At 47.9% G+C, this 19,776-nt stretch overlaps 1 protein-coding gene across 1 annotated transcript in view; it reads left to right on the plus strand.

Annotated features, from left to right (window-relative positions):
* The first annotated feature begins 2,732 nt into the window (after window positions 1-2,732).
* The window catches only part of LOC100117854 (discoidin domain-containing receptor 2), a 128,610-nt gene continuing 111,566 nt past the window's right edge, over window positions 2,733-19,776 (plus strand). The window contains exon 1 of the mRNA XM_031920843.2: window positions 2,733-3,331. The gene's annotated coding sequence lies outside the window, so the exon portion shown is untranslated. The remainder of the gene's footprint in view (window positions 3,332-19,776) is intronic.

Raw genomic sequence — 19,776 nt, forward strand, 5'->3', positions numbered from 1 at the left:
AACTGAGTTACTCCAGACAGCAAAAGAGCTCGACGACCGTTGAGCCGGGCGAAAAAAAAGCGCAGAGGATAGCGAGGAAAAATTTCGAGGCTCAACTTTGATCATTAAGAATTCCCTTTGACGGGGAGCGAATTCTCGGGCGCAGAAATCGTGCGCGCGCGCGATTAAACGAAGTTACCGGTGTGCAGTCAAAGAAAGCTGAAGATATAGAGGAAACAATGGGTTTACTTCTTCCTCCACTTTTTCGAGTTTTTCTTTTCTTTATTTATGTATTTTTTTAATTTTTAGTCTCGTACATACGATATGCACCTCAAATAGCATTTATACGATCGCGCAAGGGTTATATACTGAAACACACGATGCAGAGTAGGGACGTACACGCACAAAAGGGAATGCGCGAGTTGTTATAGATTATGATGAGCCGAAACGCGCGCGCGCCGACGAGCTTTTTAGAGCTTATATTAGGGATTCCCTTTGGTCGGATCGCATTATATTTTTTAAAATTTGCTTTTTATACGCCGGAGCCGCGCGCCTGTTTTAAAAATCCCGCGCTTATTAGCGTTCGCTATACGTTCGCGCGCGCATATATCAATTAGCGATTAAATTTACAGAGCGAGTTCGAATCGAAGCGAGAGGATAATATAATAAAAATAGCAAACAGTCGTTATCGAAATTTTACAAACACCGCGCGCAACGGACGAAAGCCGGCAAACAAATGTCCCTTTATATTACATTAATTCCAGCCACACAGTCGCAGACGTGCGAAACCCGTATACACACACAGCGTGTGTGGCGTCTCGAAAAAAGAATCCATTAACCTGCCAGGCGTTTCTCCGGTTAAAAACACACGGAAACATAGATTTTTCGACGCGCGTCTTGCACCATCGGTCCGGCCCGTAAATTCGATTTAGCAAAACAATTTTTTCCGCCCGGTCCAAAAAAAGAAGCGAGAGAGAGAGAGAGAGAGAGAGAGAGAGAGAGAGAGAGAGAGAGAGAGAGAGAGAGAGAAAGAGAGAGAGACTCTCCAACCTACCGGAGAAAACGAATCGAGAAAAATGGAGCAAAACAAGCGTGTATACGTGTATACCGTACAGCAGTAGTACAGCCATACAAACACGCGTCGCTGGCTGTACCTATAAGAGAGCGAGAGAGTTCGAGGGACGATAATTAACTGCTCTCCTGCTGCCGCGGCCTTTTCCACCTTCCCTCATATGATACAGCCCAGGTATGCGCGTCCGCAAAAAGCGACGAGAGTGAGAGAGAACGCGAGGGCTAAAATCAATAAAATCCCTAGTCTACGCCGCGGCCGAGAGCGCATTCATCGGCGCGAGAGCGAGCCCCACCCGCGACTATAGCCTATATAGACACCGTCGTCTTTCTCCGCAACATATTTTGCAGTGGGGTTGGTCGGTTGGTCGATCCATTGCGCTGGCCCTGTATGTGTGTGTCCTTTGGGGTGATGCTGGAAGCGGTTTGGGGAGAGGGTTTGGTTTTGGCCTTTGGGTGATTTAAGATGGTACGAGGTGTGGGGCAGGGGTGGATTCTTTTTTTTTCACGAAGTTTTGGGTAGGGAAACTGTGATAAGCTACTGTTATTGTTTGCAGAATTTGGTTATACCGATAGCACTATGCTTACGCGTTTTCTCTCCATTGGTAAACACGTAAATTTATTTTCGGAAAAATCCTCATGAATCAAGGTAGTAGATAAGTGCTAGCGTTAGTATGATTGGTCCGGTGACACTAATACACTCAAATAAACGTATTTATCGTCCGCGAAATTACGTTAAGTTCTCTCGAGCGATCATTGATCCTGAGTTTACAACTTTTTTGTCACCTAGAAAATCAGAAACGCAAACGCGTTAATTTATTGATTGTTTTATTTTGGATTGCGTCAAGGCTGTAAGCTGAAAAAAATAACACATGCACATGTGGCCATATATCTATATCAGTTGAGAAACACTTAATATTCATGATTGTTCTTGAGAGCAGTTACAGCGTGAGCGGTCCAAACTAACCTAATGAAAGGCAGTTTTGACATATGTGACATACCGATGACCTCAGTTCATAGAAAGCGATGAGGAAAATAGGAAATCGCGTGATCTTCGCTAATCAGAGGCTCGAAGAGTTGAAGCAGGTGGCAAATTGAGGACTGTGGTAAAACTTTATAAAAACCAATCCAAAACTGCTTTGTTTTGCAAATCGAAATTCAGTTTGCTATTGAGTATATACTAAAAAAAAGAATACTACATTATTAACATCTCAACAGTATTCAATAAACATTTTTAGTGACATATAGGTAGGACTCAAAGTACGATTTTGAAAATATATCCAATAAATGCAACCAAGCGCATGTTACAATGAGATTTTGAAAACCACACGCATACATCATCTCACTCTTATTCTATTAAAACATCCAAATATCCGCCCTACATCGCCCTATCCCGTATCCGCCGCTCACATTGCAATCGTTGACCCCCCCCTCGCAACATGCACAAAATCCGTGCCCCTCGTCACCGCTAGATGTCGCCGTAGTTCCCTTATCCCGCTGCTCTACTATTGCACCGCAATACACACTGCACAGACTCGACGTACACGTACACAGCTGTGTATATCTATTATCTATATAGCGAGTATATAAGTACTCGCGGCGCGCGCCGCGCGCGAAAGAGAGTGAAATAGCCGAAGGGTGGGAGAAAGCAGCTCCTGTTGTGCCGGCGCTCTTGTCAGACGATCGGAGCCGCCAGTTTGTGCCGCGGCGCCGTGAGACGAGGACTGTGTGCTTGTTCTGCGTGTGCTTCGCTGAAACTCTCATGCCGTGCGTTTACAACGATTGCCATTGCATCGATATTTAACTTCATACATACAATCACTGCACCGTCATCGGTACAAGTTTGCGATACGTCGTCGCGAGTGTCGTGAATAAGTATATCCACGTGCGATTCCTTCACTATAATACTTACTACAGTGAAAAGAGAGTAGAAAAGATTAAGTGCGAGAGTGTGCCGAAAACGCAAATTGTGCGAGCGGTGGTATGACGCTGACGACGAGAAGAAAGTGCGCGATGATGAAGCTTCAGTTTGCATAGTATACCCTGCAGCGCGCGTTATTGCACTCGAACGTCGTCGTCGTCGTCGCGTGAAAAGCTGGCATAAAACACACATCCCAGAGGAGAGAGTATAAGGAACCGAGCCAGCCAGCTTTTATCGGGGAGACGCCGCACGCGAGGCTCCCCCACATGATATCTTATCTAGTGCTGCTGCAGGTCGACTCTACCGTTCTTGCTGTATCGCCGTCACCGTCGTCGTCGTCGTTCACTGCGCGCACTTTTAAAGGTGAGAGACTTCTTTCCTTCGATCATTTTCTTTTTCCTTCTCTTCTGTGCATAGGTTATGTGCTTAAGTGGTAGGTTGTGCGCGCGCGAAAGAGAGAAAGAGAACGGCTTCCGAGAAAGAGTTCAGGGTTGGCGGGTATTGAGGGTACCTATGTGATTACACGCCGTTGGAGGGATAGAGGAAAGCCTGCTGTTTGAGGTGGGGAAAATTCGCGCGCGCTAAGCGTATCGCTGTTGTTGTTGGTTACCGAGAGCTCGCGTGTGCGCTGGAATTTTTCCGCCTCTCGCCGCATCGATCGACGGAGGAGTTTTGTTTGTCTAACGGGTTTTTCGCGGAATCTGGGACGCGCGCCTGTGTTTAGGCGGTCGAGTTAGAATCGCTGTAATTGTTGGCTAGCTCGATGGCGCTTGAGGCTTGACAAGGGGAATTAGAGGCCGAGACTGGAAATTACACGCGAAGCATTGTAACTCGAATCGTAGTGTTTGTGTGCGGGAAACGTTAGTCTGGAAAGTTGCGGAACAATATAAAATATTCGCTGACAAGCGTTGATCGCTCTAGCGGACGACAAACCTCGGCAACAAATTCAGTTAGCGACGAGGACGAGGACGTCCGAACAACTGCGGCGCGCGCGCAAGTCAAACAAAATTCGGCCAAAGTCAACGCTTCGCATCCTATACTCCTCCGTCTCTGCGTCCGCACACAATAAACTCTCGTCTCTCGCATTATCCGCAAATCCTCAAATTGGCCGTAAAAGCGGCTTTCACGCTCGCGCTTTGTGTGTCGAGAGAAGCGAAAATCTCGGAAGAGGCGTATTTAGCAGGCAATATCTCTCTTTCTCTCTCTCTCTCTCTCATCCATCAGCGCGGCAATAAATCAAAATCGCGCGGAAAGTGTCGCGAGATCAGCCTCCGGAGAATACACACCATCGGAGAAGAGCATCGGCGCGTGTACATCGAAGAGCCGGTTGGCGTTTCCGCTCGAGTTCCCCCGGTTTTGTGTGTGTGTGTGTGTGTGTGTGTCCTTATAAAGCTCTCTCTCTCTCTCTCTCTCTCTCTCTCTCTCTCTCTCTCTGGACTTCCATTTCGTGCGTCCCGTTTTCTCTCCTCTTTCAATCGATCCGAGGGAGCGACACGACGCGTTATACGTACGGGGGAAAAGAGAACGGACCCAGGTGAAAATCTGCTCTCGCTCTCTTCTTTCTTTTCAGCGCTTGGCGCACACACGCGCGCGCTCCGCGGGGAGAGACGATTAATCCCGTAAGTCCACGGCTGGAGCACGTTGTAGCTTCGAATTCGTTCTCTTTTTGTTGTAGGCTGCCACGTGGAAAGTCGGCTGCGATTATTATTTTTTTTCTCTCTCTGCTCGGCTCCTCGCCGCGCGGAGGTTATGGATGGGGGTCTAGGAAATGTTTAAACGCTGATGGGTTTTTCTCTACGCGCTTAAGGGCTGATTTTTCTCTTTCTTTCGTATAGCGTGCGCGGTATTGTTCGTCGGCAGGTCGATTTGCATTACAACGGGGAGGAGTGTTGGCGCGAGAATAATTCAGGGCTGCATTAGGGGAAGAGAGGAAGAGAGAGTGGTTTAAGATATAGTCTTGACTTCTCGTAAGTGAGGGAGAGAGAGAGAGAGAGAGAGAGAGAGAGAGAGAGAGAGAGAGAGAGAGAGAGAGAGAGACTTTTTTCAGGACGTGCAAAGTTGGATGAACTCGGGAGCGTTATTTTTTTTATTTCGCTCGAGAGAGAGCCAAGTTTTCGGCTTTTTACAAGTTCTTCCTGAAAATTAATTCCGGCTGAAAACACGCTCGAATTTCCACTTTTATTTCCGGTACTCCACTCACGGATAGAAAACTCGCGCGCCAGGTTTTTCCGCTCTTTCGTTTAACCTCTCGCGCCCGAGAGACGGCTTCGTCGGCGGCGGATCAGAGAGAAGTCGCTCGGGTCGGATTAGCCCCGAGATTCTCGCGTGTGACTTAAAGAATCCGGAGTAGTGAGGCGCGCCAGGGAGATGAGAGTAAAAAATTCGCTGCACTTGAGCGCTCTCTCTCTCTCTCTCTCTCTCTCTTTCGAGTTTTATAAAACTTGGCTTAAATAAGAGATTACGCGGATCGCGACACGCTGCCTCGCGAAATTGCTGTATATTACGCTGAATATCAAAGTTTTGATACCGCTAGACTACTACTTCGCCGCTTATATTTACATAACGCTTTAATTGAATTAATGCGCCGCGAACGACTCGGTTATTTCAGCGCGCTCGAGAGCATTCTTTCGAAATTTCCCCGCAAAGTTAGGGAGATATAGAGAAGCGGGAAAGTTTGCAACGCCCCAGCTCGTTCTCTCTCTCTCTCTCTCTCTCTCTCTCTCTCTCTCTCTCTCTCTCTCTCTCGAAAACTCAATGACTTCGAAAACAGCAAAACTCGCCGAAATTCCTGCGCCAAGTCTCACAGAGTGGAACGAGAAAACTAAAGCGCGAGAAAATTAGGGAGAGAGAGAGAGAGAAGAGGGTCGTCTTCTCTCCCCGACTGAAATTTCGCCCAAATCGCCGGAGAATAGCTGCGGAGTTTCGAAATCGTCCTGGCCGCTCCTCGCTATACTCGTCCCGCTCGATTAAACGAGGTGTAGGCGCTGCAGGGGTGCAGACGACGCTTTACTTCGTGGCAGCGGCGTCTCGAAGACTCGCTAATTTCTCCGGCTCTCCCTCTCCATTTTGATGCTGATGCCGCACGCACGTAATATTAACGCGCGCGTTGCTCGGGGGTGTGCCATCGGCGGCTCTGCAAATTCATACGGTGTAATGCACAATGGAAAAACGATTGATCATTAGTTATTTGGAAAATTTTTGCGAACGACGCTGGTAATTATTCCGTCGCGTGAATGCGCCCGTGTGATCCATTAGCCGGTTGGGGGGCCAGAATTTTCGGATTTTCCCTCTCGTAAATCCCCGACGATTGACTCGATTCGCGGACCAGCGGGCCAGCCTGTACGTGTGCTAGAAAGGAAATCAATTAAGCGTGATAGAGCAGCTGCCGCTGTGGTCTCCCGTTTTTTTTTTTGCGTAAGAGGATTTTTCGCGTGTTGGTGAATATCGCGGCGATTGATGGAAATTGGGCGCGTGGGATGACTCTCGCCGATTTTTCAGCCGCTATATAGTAGCGTATACGATTGGTTCGCATTTTTCAAACGATTTTTAAATTGGTTTCCTAATGGTTGCGCTGAGCATTGTAGAAATTTGATTAGTTTAAAATTGTGATTAATCGTAATTACGCTCAGCCGCAATCATTTCCATTTTCGGCACGAAAATCGCCGTCACTTCTGTGATTAAGGTAAGCCACGCGCGCGAGAGAGAATGAAAACTTAATCACACGCGATGTGTCCAGCGAGAGTGACCCAACCCGAAATTTCGTACACACGCCATTACCGCTGTCACGTTGAAAAATAATTTAGACGTCCTCGTCGGCGTTATTATATTCCCACGCACGAGATAAAAAATCGCGTCCATAGCGAATTAACCAAGAGAGAGAGAGAGAGAGAGAGAGAGAGAGAGAGAGAGAGAGAGAGAGAGAGAGAGAGAGAGAGAGAGAGAACTTAATTACATGAATCACACCACAATTCGAGAAATACCCGAGAGACCGGTGAGCAGATCGACTCATTCGAGACGCAGAATTACGCTGCGCTCGTTATCATTAAGATTCAATCCTGGGAAAGAAGACATCATCGCAGAAGGAAAGCAGACGCGATGTCAAGAGAAAAAAAGAGAGGACGTAATCGTCAGACTTGCAGGGAGAACCGGAGGCAAAAAAAGATGTCATTATGCGATGCGGTGGACCGGAATATATGAAAGCTCGCATTGAGAGAGGAATTTAACGTCGCGATTTCTATAAAACCATTTATTGTCGCCCCGACTCGAATGATTCACTCGGACACTTTATTAGTCTGCCGAGCGATTCCTTTCGTTGCGCTTGTCGTGTGCCTACAGAGGACTTAATTAAAAAAAAATTCTTTCAATGTAAACGCCGTGTTGTATAAGCCTCATTACAAGTTTTGAAAACACAAAGTTGTATTTCGATTCGACGATTTCGCGAAAGTGTGTCATGCGCGGCAACTTTTTGCTCGCGCATAACGATGTTGTATTCCATCGAGTCGCGCATAAATTTTAACGAACAAGAAACTTTAACATTATTTAATTAACCCTAACATTACCTACGATAATTAAAAGAAATCGTTCGACCAACGCCCACGATCATCGTCATCTCATTCGTATATAGCGGCACAAAACCCCTTTTGCATTCTTCAAACGTCCCGCGCTCGCGCGCGCGCAAAAGAGAGAGATAAGGCTGTCATCTCGACGCCGATACTCGTTCAATCTCTCATCCTCTGCTTTCTCTTAATCTCCTCTGCACCACAGGCCCGAACGTTGTTTCCATCATAATCATTCATAAATTAAGCGCCCGCGCGAGCCGCACACACAATATAAAGACGTCTTCGAGCGGTCTGGCCGCGCGATAAAGACGAAACATTAAGCTCGATGTTTATGGGACTGTGCTCGTTAGTTCGCGACCGCCGACTTCATAATGCGGAGCATTTAAATAGCGCGCACGCAAGAGAGAAAAGTCCACAATGCGGACGCATAGACGTGAATTATAAATGCAACGCGGGCCGGTATCGAAAATTATAAGAATATGCGAGAGAGTGGCGATGAAAGCGCGGGCGATTTGAATTTTGATCGAACGGCCGCCGCGCGTGCGCGTATGAATGTTTATCGTCCGGCTTTGTTTATGGCTGGGATTAGCTGCCCAAGGATAATTGCGATTTTTAGTTTAGTAATCTGCATGTGTACGTATATTGTGTGTGAATACAGGTATAGAGGTATGATGGAAATTGAAATGTATACGCGCGAGCGTATTTACGGTTATTGTGCTATTGATTAGTGTAGTAAAATAGCGGAGTTATGAATGCCGGCGGTGCGTATATTCACCGCGCGCGCGAATGTTTGCGCGGAGAGTTGTAAATACTTATTAGAATAATTTGCGCTGCCGTCGCGTCGATATTAAACTAAGAGAGAAAAGAATTCACTCTCTTATATCGTGAATCAGTATATTAAAAACCGAAGCCGGGTCTATCTTAATTTGACTGGCAGTGGCCAGTGGCCGTAAACGAGATAAAATGTTAATCCCTCGGACCACCTCGCGAAATTAAATTATACATTCGACCTCTCGAGATAAACGTTTTTAAAAAATTGTATACCTGTTTATAGGTAGTGCCGTTCACTTCGCGCTAATCGTCAATTCGCGCGACGACAGCCGATCTCGCAGCCCGCGCGTTATCTCTGTCGATAGCGGCCTATTTCCCGCGCATATGCAACGTCACAAGGAATCTCTTTGGCTGAGTTACGCGACAAACGTCCAAGCAATTAATATCGCCGCGGTTGATATTATGCAGCGCGCTCGACGAGATAAGGGAGAAAGGAAGACAGAAACGGGAATTCGCGCGCGGCTTGTTTGCGCGCGTCGCTTCTCGATAATTGGTTATTGACTGGGAGACTTCGAAATGGATAAATACACACACTCTCGCTGCAGCTGCTGCAAATGGTGCATGAATATTCACGATCGTCGCTTTCGAACATTTAAAATTATCGCGGCTTATTTAACAACAACAATGACTGATACGTATACTCGCGTCCCTCGTTATAAAAACAGCTAGCTGCTCTCGCTCTCTTTTTATAAACGCATAAATATGCAGTGGCGCAGATTACTCTCCCGGCGTTTATTCTTTCTCATAATTTAATCCTTTCCGCATCCGAGTGAGAAAAGCCCCAGCTGCTGCTGCAGCAACGGCTCACACACGCGTGCCTTAATAGGGTCCGAAAAAACGAAGCAGTCGCGCGACAAAAAGGAGATTGCACAAAAAGTCTTTCTCTCTCGTGTGTAGGTACATGACGACGTTTAATTTATATCGGGCGGCAGAGGCTACGAGCTGCGTCTCTCTCGTTGAAATAATCGAAATGCTAATTATTCATTTGCATAATTAACACTCGCGCATATGCCAAGCGAGAGAAGAGAGCGAGAGAGACAAGGGAAAAAGGAGGAAGGGCTGGAAATTAACGAAGAGTCTTGCGCTTTGAATATTAAAGCCATCGCATATGGGCTTATCGTCTCTGGGAATCTCTCGCTCTCGATTTTTTGCGCTTCGTCGCGACGATTAATAAGCGATAAGGCGCTGCGCGCGCAGTCGATATTTCACGCGAACTTTGCGTTCGGAAATAAATCGAACGCGAAGAGGAGGGAGGGCAAACGGGAAGTATAATTGTAAAAGTAACTCTTCAATTAACAATATGGTCGTGGCGCCGCCGACTGTAATTAAATGCATACCGAAAGCGCGAGCGCGAAAGTCAATTAGGAATGTATATTTTTCCTCGCGGCAGAGGAAAATTGCGTGTACAAACGAATTTTTGCATAATCAATTGGCTACCGCGCAGCAGAGCACCTAATGATTGTTTGTCGTGATTTTTTTCTTCTCGCCGAGCGACGCGACCGCGTATAATTAACCATGAAAATTTACACGCGGCGATCGGTGGAACGAGCCGATTTTAAATTCTCTGAGCGTATATAAGGGCGGCTACGCGGCTGACGATGTTTATTTTTATGAGGCGGGCAACAAATTGCTTACAAGCGTCGCAATCAACAGCCGCTTTTGCGGGCGATTTGTTGTATTAATTTACGGCGTATGAGCGTACCAGCTAATTATATACTTTTTGCAATTTTCGCGAGTTCGGTATGAAAAATCTCGCGCGAGTTACGACGCGGATTTGTATTATAACGAATGTCGATATTCGCAGGAACGTGGAACAGCTGGACGGGAGAGGAGGGATGTAAGAGAGATTAAAAGGCGAACGACGAGTTTAATCACATTAAGCGCGCGACATTAATCCGCAGATGCGTCGGAAAATGTATAATTGTGTAGTAGCAGCGGGACGACGGCCTCGTGCTTAATTGACGGAGAGATAGAGGACGGCTGAAAATCAATTCAACCGATGATTATCTCTCTTTCTGCCCCTTACGCTTCCACCCGGTATTTGCCGGGTATATTTTATCTCCGCCGTTACGTTTTATTCGTGCGAGCTTTATTTTTCCACTTTCGAACCTATTAGTTCATCCAACAAATCAGCTCGCGGAACCGCGCAAACATCGAAGCGATACCTCATCATCTCTCGAGGTGATTATTAAAGTTCTCTCGCTATCCCTTCCCTTCTTTTTTTTAATAAAATCCTGGCGTCTGCAACCTCGTTCCCCAAGTATTTTCCCTCTGATAAACGCCGACGAATGAAGACAGAGAAAAAAAGGAGAAAAGAAGAAGGCGGCCGGGAAAACAACGGCTCTTTGTAACAAACGCGCGCGCGATCCGAGCGAAAAGTTCAGCGATGCATCGTGCACTGTAATTTCTGGCCGCTATACGCGCTCGCCTTCCCTTATTTCACCTCTTCCTCTTCTCCCCTACTCTCCCTCTCTCTTGCCTACAATAGATTTCTGCTTCCTTAAATCCTCCGGCATTAACGGCGAGGAGGCAGAGTTGCTATTAACTGTTGGTTCAATTTCAACTGTGGAGGAGCCTAGTAATACGGACACAATGCGGCTCCGAATATCGCGACGAGAATCTCCTGTTTGCAATACGCAACGCGATTTTTCCGATAGCCGCTCGCCCGAGAGAGTTTTTCAATGAGATCGCGCGCGCGCGCACAGGCAAAGGCACTCGGCAGAATTATAGGATTGGCGTTAATTGCCCGTTATACTTCGCGAGCCGACGGAAGTGACGTGGCGCGCGCGCGAGCGAGTAGTGATTTACGAAGTCGATTTCGCGGATGTATCCATGTGTGTGTGGAGTAGTAGTAGTAGTAGAAGGGAATGAGTCTACCAGACGTAGAAGAGGGAAACCGGACTAGCCACCTTTTATTTAACGGGCGCCGCCGCGTTAATGGTCGTAACACGCCTCGAGGAGAGTTAAGGGCTCCGGTGAGTGTACGCGCGCGTATACAAGGAACTATCGCAGGGCGAAATGGAATTTTTCGGCGCTTGCATTCTCTTTGGCTGTGATCGATGGGACAACGCGGTAACGAATGTTTTGAATTAAGGAAATCGTTGCGCTAGAGGGGATCAAAGTGACTCGCGCGCTCGAATTTAATATCGGGGTGATCGATTATCAGCTTGCGGCATCGCGGCAAAAGAGCGAGTATGTACACACACGAGAATCGCCGAAAAACGTAGTCCGTGTTCCCTCTTATCTCGAAAAGTTCATACGCGCGCGCTTACTCGCGATAAGCGCAATAGCGAGTAAATAATTCAGTGATAAACGCCGGAGCAATCAGCATCAAAGCCTGTAAAATGTGGGCCACTCTCTCTGGCATCAGTGTGTATACTGTATATGCGTAGTTTGCTTGTCTCTCGAAGCGGCGGCGTAATGCATTGAGTGCCTACGGCCTCTCTCTCTCTCTCTCTCTCTCTCTCTCTCTCTCTCTCTCTCTCTCTCTCTCTCTCTCTCTATTTTCCGGCAGCTACTTCTTCGCCAAAGGCGACGACACAGTGGCGGCCTTTGTACCGCGCGCGGCGATGCACTCTTTGCATTCTCGAGCTCTCTCCCTCTCTGTGTGGGTGTTAGTGTGTGTGCGTGTGTGTGTGTGTGTGTGTGTGTAGCCATTTACCTGCTATAGTGTGTCTGGCGCAGTGTCTGGGAAAGAGTTAGAGCATTATGGTGCGTGTTTGTATGCTGCTACTGCCGCTGTAAATCATTTCTGTAAATGTGTGCCTTTTTTCGCGCTCGGCTATACCTTTTTGTTCTTTGGCTGCGCTGCGTCTTTGTTTCTGATCCTACACAAAGCTTAAAAGCACGCCCGAGAGTGGTCCCGTGGACAGAGAAACACTTTCTGTGTGTGTGAGCTTGGGAAAGATTTACTTAAGGGTTTAGATGAAAAGGGACTGGCGTAAAGGAAGAGTGCGCTTTCGTAGCTGTGTGAAACAAGTATCATACGAAGTTCCATTCGAATAATGCAGCCGCGTTTTTTTAGTTACACTTCGAAAATACGTTCCAATCTTATAGCGAGCGATTCGATCACACCTCTATTTATAAGTCGTCTAAGGCCGCGTCAAGGCTGTCCAACAAATCAAACACACACACACACACACACGCACACATACACAGCTCGTCAAGGTATTTCACTGTCTGAGGTCGTTTCGAATCGTCGAAATATAAGGGACGAGGTCGTCGCAGCGCCTGATTGCAGGACATCCATCCACGTCCCGAAAGCAGCAGCAGCACGCGAATCTGATGCTACTCACTCGCGCGAGAGATAATGACTTTCTAATTGCTTCGCGGCACTGCGATTAGTGTTTCGCGGCTGGCGGAGCTAGTTCCCCGCCGACGACTTTTTCGCCTGATTGAAAAGTGCAGTCCGGGAAATTGAGCTTTTTGTTCCCTCCCTTTTTGCTGCGGCGAGTCTCTCTCTACGATTCCGCTTTTTATCAGTCGAGGCTTGTCTCCTACTGCTGCTGTTGCTGCTGAGATTTCCGGTTGACGAGACTCTGTTTCCCGCGTTAAACTGTACTGTTTATCGCCAAACGATAAAAATTTTATTCAACCCAAGACGCTGATGCAAACCACAACAGCTGTATGCTATAAAAACGCGTCATCGCACAGCGCATTTTTTATGCATAACCCAATAAACGTTTTCCTGAGACCATCAGCTAATCCACCGGCAGGACAGAGTCTAAGTCAGGTAAACTTGCTCTCTCCGCCTCCTCGTGGTATAGCTTCTCTCTCTCTCTCTCTCTCTCTCTCTCTCTCTCTCTCTCTCTCTCTCTCCTCCCTTCGGGTTTCCTTCCTTCCTGTGGTGTTCGGTCAGCGCGCGATCCCGAGGGGAAAACCGCGGCTCCCCAACACCGCACCAGCAGTAGCGCGCTGGTACACTCCCTCTACTCTCTGTCCGCCGCTGACCGACTGCAGAAGCAGCGTCTTTCGCGCTCTGCATTCTGCCGACGCGTCTATCGGCTCTTATTTATGGCGAAATGATGACGAGCACGCGCGAGTCCTGCTAGTCGCTAGTAATTACTCGCAGAGCCGCGGCGCGTTATTGATGATGGCTTCGGTCGTTAGTACGGTGGCAGTCTTCTCCGCTGCTGCTACTGCTGCTGCTGGCGAATAATTGATCGTCGGGTTAAATTAGTCGGAAATGTTTATTTAGCATCGTGGTCGCGCTGCAAAAAGAACTCGAAAGCTCGTATACGAAATGGCCGAGTTTCCGACGATGTGACGCAGCTAATCATCGGAGGCGACGTTCCAGCGAGAATTTTAATACGAGCGATGCATCAGCACGAGAGATCAGAGAGTGAGCGTCGGCGCTAGCGCACCTTGGGAAATCTAATTTCCACAGGCCTCGCGTATCGGGGAGAGAGAATCCCTTAGCACGCGCCAATTCATCCTACATATAGCCCGCTCTCGAGAGGAGAAAAATCAATCCTCCCATCGTTCCTAAATCGATTCACGTCGCTGGAACGGCGCTGCTTCTCATCCTCTTATACCCATCCACTTTCCTCGCGCACAGCTACTCCGTCTCGCAGCCCCGTTTCCATCCTCAAAAAAATAACGGCTCACCCCGCGTGCCCGGGGTACCTTCCGCTTCCTGCTGAACGCACGAGTCCTACATCTCTCTCAAGACCGAGCGCGAGCGAGAGAGTGGGGGGCGCATAAATTGCGAGGATGGCCGAAAGCTAATATGCGGCTTCTCCGCAACGTCCGCGCTCGATCGCGCGGCGTCGGCAGCGCCCTCTAGCGGCCTGGGAATAGTAAATTTCCGTCGCGCGGCCGCCATCATTAGCATATACGAGTATTCGGGAATGAGTTATGCCGAGGACCCGAGACTCCGATGGGACGACATTCGGATACAGGAGCTGGAGAGAGAGAGAGAGAGAGAGAGAGAGAGAGAGAGAGAGAGAGAGAGAGAGAGAGAGAGAGAAGATGGATGTATATATAGGCGACGCTCGGTCAGGTACATCCTTCGGAAACTGCCGCGCGCAACCGGGATCAGCGGACGTCAGCTATCCGACGATTCTCGTGCGCTGCTGCAGCAACGCTAGCTCTGAAACTGTTTGGCGTTTTATGGATTTCCAGGATCATTCTCCAACGTTTATGACGCCAGCAGTCGGCGGAAGTTCGGATGGAAATTAAGTTTCTTCTATCTAGTTTTTCTCAAGGTTATAATATGGTATTCCTGCGTGCAACCATACTTGACAGCCGCGTGTGGTCGGGAATTCGGAAATCCTCGCGATGGCCCCGCGGTATATTCGTGCATCGCGCTCTTCGTTTTTATGAATTACTGCGCGTGTGGGATTCATATTTCACCGGGTTTTGACGCAGCGTATTAATACTTTTCCCATAGGTGCAGGAGAGGAGAAGTCGAATCAATAACTTGAACTTTATACCATACTCTCCCTCTCGCGCTCTGGCACATACACTAAGAGAGAAGAGGAAGAAACTTCGGGTATAAGAGGTCTGACGCTGAGACTCGAATTCACTTTATATTCATACGAAAGAGTGCAATTTCACGTATCTACTGGAAATCTACAAATGTTGTATACGATCGATACAGCCGATTGTTGTACGCGTGTGTACTTTTGCGAAGAGCCTAAACGCTGAAGAAAAGACTGCACCGAGGCGAGCCGAGAGAAAACTTAAACCGCTTAGCAGTTATGTGTTATAAATCGTGTGCTAAAGCTGATTACTGCACCTACTCGCTGGCTTAGCTGGCAATGAGCAAACAAACAATTTCCCGCACCTTTGGATAACAATCTCTCTCTGTACGATAGTTTTACTTGGCGAGTATAATATGATAGTCGCTGATGCAATATAATGATAATAAACTTTTTATGTACGTTCGTTCGGGTATCGTTGCCAGCGGGGTTTTCCGATAGGATTTCAGACGAAACGGTTCGAGTTTTACGTTCGCTCTTGATAGCCCGGATGCATGGATCCCGATCGTATATGGGAGAGAGAGAGAGAAACCGCATTTATAGCTTTGTGTGTGTGCGCGTATGTATTATAGTTTGCTTCGGTTTTCGCTTATATGAAGGAGCTTTATGATCGGTATAGGAGAATTATTGAAAGCGCGAATTGCTGCGTTCTCGTTTCGGTGTAAAGAAACAATCGGTTAAAGTATCGCAATCGTTTCGCAACGCGGACGTCGCTGTTCTAACACTCGCTGCAAAAGATATAACACTCGAAAACAAACTGCTCCGCCGCGATGAAGATAATTAGTCGAAATGCGCCAAATGCTAACGAGCTCGCAGATAACTCTCAATAAACTCTCCGTACACAATACAGAAACAGAGATATGTGCAGCGCAGCGGCACAGCACACATGAATCACGCGAGTCCGATAAATCTCCGACAAAAATTTCCTCCTCTCTTTCGCTCTCGATCAAAGTCGATATTTTACACCGCCCGCTATACGCGCTTTTATCTAATTTCGCGTAACGTGTTTGTTATACCATATCCCTCTCTCTCTTTTCTCCTCCGCGTGCATATAGCATACGCTTTGTCGCTTGCGCGCGAGCGGCCGCTTTTGTGTGCGGCGCAGCTCGTTTCGCCCGCGGAATCGATTGAATGAGGGTAGTAGCGAGCGCTAAACCGATCGTAAATCCGAGGAGCGGCTTATGTGTACCTGGCCGCCTGTAATAGCTGAGCGTGTGCTGCTGCAACCGGTGGCTTGTTTTTTTCTCTTCTCTCCCTCTGTGTACGCGCTCCTTTTTTTTATTCCTTTATTTTTCCTCCCGCACGCAGCAGCGCGCTTTTAAAAGCCTGGCGCGCGCGACGCTGAAGAAAAAGCGTGCAATAAAGAAGGAGAGTTTAAATAAGAGTGCGGGGAATGTGTTATAGGATGGCCGCGCGCGATCGTATAAGGATCTAGAATATATAAAATGCTCACGGACTATAAAAGTGCAAGTAGACAGAGGTGGATATAAATTCAGACGCGTATAAGCAGCTGCTTTCTCTCTCACACTCTGTGGTGGGTGTCGCGTATGAATAAACAAATTTAGGAATAAAGTTCGCGAAGGGTGTGCGCAAAGTATTTATTTTTAGACCAGGACTCCCTTCTCCACACTCGTATTATAGATTTCTGGGAAGTCCAGAAGCGGAATGCAAAGTAACGCACTGCACCGACGCAGGGGATTTCGGAGAGAGAGAGAGAGAGAGAGAGAGAGAGAGAGAGAGAGAGAGAGAGGATCGAACGTGCCGTTGCACCTGAAATTCTCGGGGCCGGCAGCAGCTACTCCGATTGTATATTTTCTCGAGCGCGCGCGCTCGTGTTCCTTTTCGGGTTGTCCAGGAAGTCGACTCCCCCCGTTTCATAAAGGCGCAGCTTCGTATTATGCTAAGCAGGATTTAGATGAGCGCGATTTCAATGTATCGAAATAGGAGAGTAGCCTCCTTTTGTCTAACCGAAGACAATCAATTTGGTTTTGGGAGGGTGTAACAATGGGGAGAGCGAGAGCGAGCGAGTTTTGCATGCGGAATATTGGATTAGGCTTGTTCGGTTTTGATACGGCCTGGTGTGCGGAATATATATTTTGGATTTGAATATACGTACAACTGATGAGCGCAGTCTGTATTGGATGTAAAAATAGAGCTATGAATAATCTCATGCTTTTACTAATATTCAAAGCACACATCGCGCGAGGCATAATTAACGCAATCCTTACGTGCGCGCACGGGACGTCGTGGAAATTCGTAGGAAGGGTAAATCAAAGAGCCATGTATTATTCATTAGGGTGGTGAAGAAAAATGAAAAAGAGACCGAGCGAAGATTAACGCAACATTCCGTGAAAGAGAGAGAAGTTAACGGCGAGAGGAACCGACGGAATTCTCGCTTATATGGAATCAGGCCGAATATTTACATCAATTAGCCTCTCATTCTCGCCGACAATAAACGAAACCATTTTCCAGACGGCGAATTTATGCGCGATGCGGCGCAATTCAATTCTTCCTCTGACCATGCGACGACGACGACAATTGCCTCTTTTGCCAACCCCTTTCTCTACCTTCTCTTCCTCTCTCTCTCTCTCTCTCTCTCTCTCTCTCTCTCTCTCTCTCTCTCTCTCTCTCTTCTTTTTCCGCACATACAGCTCTCGGCGCGCCGCGTCGCCCGGGGTCCCTTTTCCCTTTTTCAATTAAAACCTGCGATTGCTATATCCACACTACGCGCCCGTGAAATTTGATAACCCAAAATTGTAGTGGGCTTCACCTCGCGCGTTCATTTGTATTCTCGATGAATGTGTGCATTGTACCCTTATCTCCCCGGCAGACATCAATCATTGTGGTCACCAACCTGAAAACCTGATTCGCGACCTTTGAGTGAAAAACCGTCAGCACCGTCGTTGAGATTAAAAAATGTCACATCAAAGGCATCCCGGTCTGATTAGCTGATATCTCTTCCCCCATCAGTCAATCAAGCTACCGTTTTGCCCTCACGAAGCCTATCGGATAAACATACCTGAACGAACTTATAGCATCGTTCCAAGTTCATCAGTATCCACGCAGTGTGTCCGTTCCATCTCCACACACGCGACTCGTGTCACGCGCAGTCTAATCAGTCGTTCTTTCACTGCGGCAGTCCAGCACAGAGACTCGATCCAGCAAAGGAAGCGCGCGCGCAACAGCAGCATAACTGGCCGGATCGCATGAAACATTCAAAGCGAACGGTAATGGGAAAATCCTCAGAGTCGCGTGGCCACTACGAGACTTTCCCTTCTCCACCACACGCCTTCTCTCTCACTCTCTGTTGCGGTGAACCAGCCCTCGCTCGAATTACCATCTCTCGCTCGGCAAGCGAGAGAGAGAGAGAGAGAAGAGAGCGAGAGAGAAGAAATGGTTACCCTTTAATGCATGCGGGTGTCCTTTGTGCCTTTTGAGGATTTCTCTGCTGCGGCCGCCCCTCGTGACCACGGCGACGACTCGTGCATACAAAAACTCGCGAGCTATCGCCGCGCGCGCACTGTATGAAAGCGCGGAAGGATGAAGATAGAAAAGTCCGGAGTGCGTGAGCGGAGCGGATAGATAGACGAGCGCAGATACGGAGGGAGGAAGAAAGAGAGCGTACATTTGCGCCAGCATATGCGATGGTGCGGTTGGGACGACGGAAATGGAGTGTCTATGTGTGTCTCTCTGTGTGTGGAGGTGGTCTGATGGGATTCGACGCGTGCCGCGTGTGTGCGCTTCTGGAAACGAAAAAGTTGAATGAGACGAGAGGGTGGACTCTCGCTCTGGTAATGGGGCAAGTTTTTTTAAGGCTTGTCGGCTGAATGGATGCTGGCTTTGTTTTGCCGGAATACAGCGTTTTTTTGAAACGGCTTTCGGCTAGAAGGATTGAATTCGACGAGCCGTTAGGAGGATTAAGATAATTTCACTCTGGCGCTGGGAAGATTTTTCGAAATTTGCTTTTTAACTGCAGCGCGAGAAGCATTATGATAAGTGGGGGAGAGTGAGGGAAGTTTCACAAGGAGCTTGCGAATGTTTAAAAACCTCTTAAAGCATTAAAGAGTTCCGGGCGGGGCTGCTCTACTCGTAATCTTGGCGCTTGAAGGCTTTGTGTTTTAGCGCAAACTGACCTTATTAAATTATGAACTTTGCATCGCTTGATGCTCAAAAGTGCAGCGTAACGCAAACATAAAACGGAAGTTTGATCGAGTGTCGGCGGGTTCGCTTTAACAGCCGGAGCATTAAATAGTTTATTATATTTCATCCCCTGATTACGCGGGGCTTTAATATCGTTGCATGAAATTAGGTTTATAGCTACTGAAGTGTAGATTCATTAAAATCACGAAAATTACTCTCAGTAGGATCCGTACCACTTCATTAGTCAACCCCGTCTGGCGAAACAGTACCAGACGACCGCGTCGAAACAATCCTTCCATTCTTCGAAAAAACACAGAGCCCGTGTGTAACATCGACGCAGACAATAGAAAACTACAATGTCCAGCAGCGCATCGCGTGATGAGCTGCTGCTACAACTATTGCACCCCATACAATCTCCCGACGATTTTTCTCCCGGCGTATCTCTCATCCCCCATCCGCTCGATACTGGACATCCACGTAAAGAAGCAGTGCGCTATACGTATAGACTCGCTCATTCCGTATTCCATTTCGCTCGACCATTCTCTTTGGGAGCCGCGCCTCATCAGCCATTGTCTTTGCGCTTTTCCCGCGGCTCGGTTCACCGGCCTAATTATCCTCTCTTCACTGTACGCCAGGCAGCTTCTATTTTCGAGCTTGCAAGCTCTCGCGTCGCTAATTGACGCGAGCGCGCGCGAGAGAGAGAGAGAGAGAGAGAGAGAGAGCACTGGCGCTTTAACCCTCTCGTGAATGAGAGAACGCCGACGAGTGTAGGTACACGTGTGCTGTGTTACATTCA

The sequence above is a fragment of the Nasonia vitripennis genome, chromosome 1 (assembly GCF_009193385.2).
Source record: "Nasonia vitripennis strain AsymCx chromosome 1, Nvit_psr_1.1, whole genome shotgun sequence".
NCBI classification, from domain to species: Eukaryota; Metazoa; Arthropoda; class Insecta; order Hymenoptera; family Pteromalidae; genus Nasonia; species Nasonia vitripennis.